Genomic DNA, 5,818 nt, shown 5'->3' with positions numbered 1-5,818 from the left:
TAGGACTTTAAGATTGTGCATGAAAGGAGGACTAGCAGCCGAGTTGCACGGGAGAATGTGAAAAGTGTTCATATGTAGTAAAAACCTGAGAAATCCGTCCGTTTTCGTCATTTGTTATCGAATCGACTTAAAGCCAGATCGTTACATTGGCCGCTCTTCTCTCTGCAACGGTTGTACGTATCGTCTTCAAAGCTGTGTCGCGTGCTGTGGTATGCGGAGACACTAAAAGCACCATAGTAGAACACAGATGAAGCTTCTAAGTTGATGTAATAGCCAGTAATATATAGTACAATTGAAGGTTTAGGTAACGATTATTGACTTTTTAGCTGGCTTTGGTGCCTTGGACATGAGCTAGGACCTTAAGATTCAGAATGAAAGGAGGACTAGCAGCCGAGTTGCACGGGAGAATGTGAAAAGTGTTCATATGTAGTAGAAACCTGAGAAATCCGTTCGTTTTCGTCATTTGTTATCGAATCGACTTAAAGCCCGATCGTCACATTGGCCGCTCTTCTCACTGAAACGGTTGTACTTATCGTTTGCAAAGCTATGTCGTATGCTGCGGTATGCGGAGACACTAAAACCACCACAGTAGAACACCGATGAAGCTTCTAAGTTGATGTAATACCCAGTAAGAAGTAGTACAATTCAAGTTTTAGTTATTGATTATTGACTTTTTAGCTGGCTTTGGTGCCTTGGACATGAGCTGGGACCTTAAGAATCTGCATGAAAGGAGGACTAGCAGCCGAGTTGCACGGGAGAATGTAAAAAGTGTTCATATGTAGTAAAAACCTGAGAAATCCGTCCGTTTTCGTCATTTGTTATCGAATCGACTTAAAGCCAGATCGTAACATTGGCCGCTCTTCTCTCTGAAACGGTTGTACTTATCGTCTGCAAAGCTATTTCGCGTGCTGCGGTACGCGGAGACTCTAAAAGCACCATAGTAGAACACAGATGAAGCTTCTAAGTTGATGTAATAGCCAGTAAGAAGTAGTACAATTCAAGTTTTAGGTATCGATTATTGACTGTTTAGCTGGCTTTGGTGCCTTGGACATAATCTAGGACCTTAAGATTCTCCATGAAAGGAGGACTAGCAGCCGAGTTGCAGGGAAGAATGTGAAAAGTGTTCATATGTAGTAAAAACCTGAGAAATCCGTCCGTTTTCGCCATTTGTTATCGAATCGACTTAAAGCCAGATCGTCACATTGGCCGCTCTTATCTCCGTAACGGTTGTACTTATCGTCTTCAAAGCTATGTCGCGTGCTGCGGTATGCGGGGACACTAAAAGCACCATAGTAGAACACAGATGAAGCTTCTAAGTTGATGTAAGAGCCAGTAAGAAGTAGTACAATTCAAGTTTTAGGTATCGATTATTGACTTTTTAGCTGGCTTTGGTGCCTTGGACATGAGCTAGGATCTTAAGATTCTGCATGAAAGGAGGACTAGTAGCCGCGTTGCACGGGAGAATGTGAAATGTGTTCATATGTAGTAGAAACCTGAGAAATCCGTACGTTTTCGTCATTTGTTATCGAATCGACTTATAGCCCGATCGTCACATTGGCCGCTCTTCTCTCTGAAACGGTTGTACTTATCGTCTGCAAAGCTATGTCGCGTGCTGCGGTATGTGGAGACAATAAAGTCACCATAGTAGAACACAGATGAAGTTTTAAGTCGATGTAATAGCCAGTAAGAAGTAGTACAATTCAAGTTTTAGGTATCGATTATTGACTTTTTAGCTGGCTTTGGTGCCTTGGACATGAGCTATGACCTTAAGATTCAGCATGAAAGGAGGACTAGCAGCCGAGTTGCACGGGAGAATGTGAAAAGTGTTCATATATAGTAAAAACCTGAGAAATCCGTCCGTTTTCGTCATTTGTGATCGAATCGACTTAAAGCCAGATCGTCACATTGGCCGCTCTTCTCTCTGGAACGGTTGTACTTATCGTCTGCAAAGCTATGTCGCGTGCTGCGGTATGCGGAGACACTAAAAGCACCATAGTAGAACACGGATGAAGCTTCTAAGTTGATGTAATAGCCTGTAAGAAGTAGTACAATACAAGTTTTAGGTATCGATTATTGACTTTTTAGCTGGCTTTCGTGCCTTGGACATGAGCTAGGACCTTAAGATACTACATGAAAGGAGGACTAGCAGCCGCGTTGCACGGGAGAATGTGAAAAGTGTTCATATGTAGTAAAAACCTGAGAAATCCGTCCGTTTTCGTCATTTGTTATCGAATCGACTTAAAGCCAGATCGTCACATTGGCCGCTCTTCTCTCTGAAACGGTTGTACGTATCGTCTTCAAAGATATGTCGCGTGCTGCGGTATGCGGAGACACTAAAAGCACCATAGTAGAACACAGATGAAGCTTCTAAGTTGATGTAATAGCTAGTAAGAAGTAGTACAATTCAAGTTTTAGGTATCGATTATTGATTTTTTAGCTGGCTTTGGTGCCTTGGACATGAGCTAGGACCTTATGATTCTGCATCAAAAGGAGGACTAGCAGCCGAGTTGCACGGGAGAATGTGAAAAGTGTTCATATGTAATAAAAACCTGAGAAATCCGTCCGTTTTCGTCATTTGTTATCCAATGTACTTAAAGCCAGATCGTCACATTGGCTGCTCTTCTCTCTGAAACGGTTGTACTTATCGTCTGCAAAGCTATGTCGCGTGCTGCGGTGTGCGGAGACACTAAAAGCACCATAGTAGAACACAGATGAGGCATCTAAGTTGATGTAATGGCCAGTAAGAAGTAGTACAATTCAAGTTTTAGGTATCGATTATTGACTTTTTAGCTGGCTTTGGTGCCTTGGACATGAGCTAGGACCTTAAGATTGTGCATGAAAGGAGGACTAGCAGCCGAGTTGCACGGGAGAATGTGAAAAGTGTTCATATGTAGTAAAAACCTGAGAAATCCGTCCGTTTTCGTCATTTGTTATCGAATCGACTTAAAGCCAGATCGTTACATTGGCCGCTCTTCTCTCTGAAACGGTTGTACGTATCGTCTTCAAAGCTGTGTCGCGTGCTGTGGTATGCGGAGACACTAAAAGCACCATAGTAGAACACAGATGAAGCTTCTAAGTTGATGTAATAGCCAGTAATATATAGTACAATTCAAGGTTTAGGTATCGATTATTGACTTTTTAGCTGGCTTTGGTGCCTTGGACATGAACTAGGACCTTAAGATTCTGCATGAAAGGAGGACTAGTAGCCGCGTTGCACGGGAGAATGTGAAATGTGTTCATATGTAGTAGAAACCTGAGAAATCCGTACGTTTTCGTCATTTGTTATCGAATCAACTTATAGCCCGATCGTCACATTGGCCGCTCTTCTCTCTGAAACGGTTGTACTTATCGTCTGCAAAGCTATGTCGCGTGCTGCGGTATGTGGAGACAATAAAATCACCATAGTAGAACACAGATGAAGTTTTAAGTCGATGTAATAGCCAGTAAGAAGTAGTACAATTCAAGCTTTAGGTATCGATTATTGACTTTTTAGCTGGCTTTGGTGCCTTGGACATGAGCTATGACCTTAAGATTCAGCATGAAAGGAGGACTAGCAGCCGAGTTGCACGGGAGAATGTGAAAAGTGATCATATATAGTAAAAACCTGAGAAATCCGTCCGTTTTCGTCATTTGTGATCGAATCGACTTAAAGCCAGATCGTCACATTGGCCGCTCTTCTCTCTGGAACGGTTGTACTTATCGTCTGCAAAGCTATGTCGCGTGCTGCGGTATGCGGAGACACTAAAAGCACCATAGTAGAACACGGATGAAGCTTCTAAGTTGATGTAATAGCCTGTAAGAAGTAGTACAATACAAGTTTTAGGTATCGATTATTGACTTTTTAGCTGGCTTTGGTGCCTTGGACATGAGCTAGGACCTTAAGATTCTGCATGAAAGGAGGACTAGTAGCCGCGTTGCACGGGAGAATGTGAAATGTGTTCATATGTAGTAGAAACCTGAGAATTCCGTACGTTTTCGTCATTTGTTATCGAATCGACTTATAGCCCGATCGTCACATTGGCCGCTCTTCTCTCTGAAACGGTTGTACTTATCGTCTGCAAAGCTATGTCGCGTGCTGCGGTATGTGGAGACAATAAAATCACCATAGTAGAACACAGATGAAGTTTTAAGTCGATGTAATAGCCAGTAAGAAGTAGTACAATTCAAGTTTTAGGTATCGATTATTGACTTTTTAGCTGGCTTTGGTGCCTTGGACATGAGCTAGGACCTTAAGATTCTGCATGAAAGGAGGACTAGCAGCCGAGTTGCACGGGAGAATGTGAAAAGTGTTCATATATAGTAAAAACCTGAGAAATCCGTCCGTTTTCGTCATTTGTGATCGAATCGACTTAAAGCCAGATCGTCACATTGGCCGCTCTTCTCTCTGGAACGGTTGTACTTATCGTCTGCAAAGCTATGTCGCGTGCTGCGGTATGCGGAGACACTAAAAGCACCATAGTAGAACACGGATGAAGCTTCTAAGTTGATGTAATAGCCTGTAAGAAGTAGTACAAGTTTTAGGTATCGATTATTGACTTTTTAGCTGGCTTTCGTGCCTTGGACATGAGCTAGGACCTTAAGATACTACATGAAAGGAGGACTAGCAGCCGCGTTGCACGGGAGAATGTGAAAAGTGTTCATATGTAGTAAAAACCTGAGAAATCCGTCCGTTTTCGTCATTTGTTATCGAATCGACTTAAAGCCAGATCGTCACATTGGCCGCTCTTCTCTCTGAAACGGTTGTACGTATCGTCTTCAAAGCTATGTTGCGTGCTGCGGTATGCGGAGACACTAAAAGCACCATAGTAGAACACAGATGAAGCTTCTAAGTTGATGTAATAGCCAGTAAGAAGTAGTACAATTCAAGTTTTAGGTATCGATTATTGATTTTTTAGCTGGCTTTGGTGCCTTGGACATGAGCTAGGACCTTATGATTCTGCATCAAAAGGAGGACTAGCAGCCGAGTTGCACGGGAGAATGTGAAAAGTGTTCATATGTAATAAAAACCTGAGAAATCCGTCCGTTTTCGTCATTTGTTATCCAATGTACTTAAAGCCAGATCGTCACATTGGCTGCTCTTCTCTCTGAAACGGTTGTACTTATCGTCTGCAAAGCTATGTCGCGTGCTGCGGTGTGCGGAGACACTAAAAGCACCATAGTAGAACACAGATGAAGCTTCTATGTTGATGTAATAGCCAGTAAGAAGTAGTACAATTCAAGTTTTAGGTATCGATTATTGACTTTTTAGCTGGCTTTGGTGCCTTGGACATGAGCTAGGACCTTAAGATTGTGCATGAAAGGAGGACTAGCAGCCGAGTTGCACGGGAGAATGTGAAAAGTGTTCATATGTAGTAAAAACCTGAGAAATCCGTCCGTTTTCGTCATTTGTTATCGAATCGACTTAAAGCCAGATCGTTACATTGGCCGCTCTTCTCTCTGAAACGGTTGTACGTATCGTCTTCAAAGCTGTGTCGCGTGCTGTGGTATGCGGAGACACTAAAAGCACCATAGTAGAACACAGATGAAGCTTCTAAGTTGATGTAATAGCCAGTAATATATAGTACAATTGAAGGTTTAGGTATCGATTATTGACTTTTTAGCTGGCTTTGGTGCCTTGGACATGAGCTAGGACCTTAAGATTCAGAATGAAAGGAGGACTAGCAGCCGAGTTGCACGGGAGAATGTGAAAAGTGTTCATATGTAGTAAAAACCTGAGAAATCCGTCCGTTTTCGTCATTTGTTATCGAATCGACTTAAAGCCAGATCGTCACATTGGCGCCTCTTTTCTCTGAAACGGTTGTACTTATCGTCTGCAAAG

This window comes from Schistocerca gregaria, unplaced genomic scaffold (genome assembly GCF_023897955.1).
Source record: "Schistocerca gregaria isolate iqSchGreg1 unplaced genomic scaffold, iqSchGreg1.2 ptg000043l, whole genome shotgun sequence".
NCBI lineage: Eukaryota > Metazoa > Arthropoda > Insecta > Orthoptera > Acrididae > Schistocerca > Schistocerca gregaria.
This window is presented reverse-complemented; position numbering follows the sequence as displayed.